General features: G+C 45.9%; 1 protein-coding gene across 1 annotated transcript in view; it reads left to right on the forward strand.

Annotated features, from left to right (window-relative positions):
- The first annotated feature begins 218 nt into the window (after positions 1-218).
- LOC105542912 (proline dehydrogenase 1, mitochondrial) overlaps positions 219-294 on the forward strand; it is a 24,655-nt gene continuing 24,579 nt past the window's right edge. The window contains exon 1 of the mRNA XM_011984613.1: positions 219-274. The gene's annotated coding sequence lies outside the window, so the exon portion shown is untranslated. The remainder of the gene's footprint in view (positions 275-294) is intronic.

Below are 294 nucleotides of genomic sequence, written 5' to 3' on the forward strand. Positions count from 1 at the left end.
TAATTAGCATAGCTGTCATCTTAAACATTTATCATTTCTTTGCATTACGAACACTCAATAATCTTCTAGCTATATGAAAATACATGATTTTTCTTTTGTTTTGTTTTGAGACAGGGTCTCACTCTGTTATTGTCTTCATGGAGAGCAGGAGCAGAGGCTTTGGGAAGCCAGTGGGCCTTAGCCTCAGCCCTGCCGGCAGAGGGTCCCCACCATGTAAATGAAGTGCCAGCGTGCTTGTCAAGTCTAAGCCTTTGGCATTTGTGGGGAATATCGGGCGAGGCCTCCGGGACCAGG

Source organism: Mandrillus leucophaeus, unplaced genomic scaffold (assembly GCF_000951045.1).
Source record: "Mandrillus leucophaeus isolate KB7577 unplaced genomic scaffold, Mleu.le_1.0 Scaffold270, whole genome shotgun sequence".
Classification (NCBI taxonomy): Eukaryota; Metazoa; Chordata; class Mammalia; order Primates; family Cercopithecidae; genus Mandrillus; species Mandrillus leucophaeus.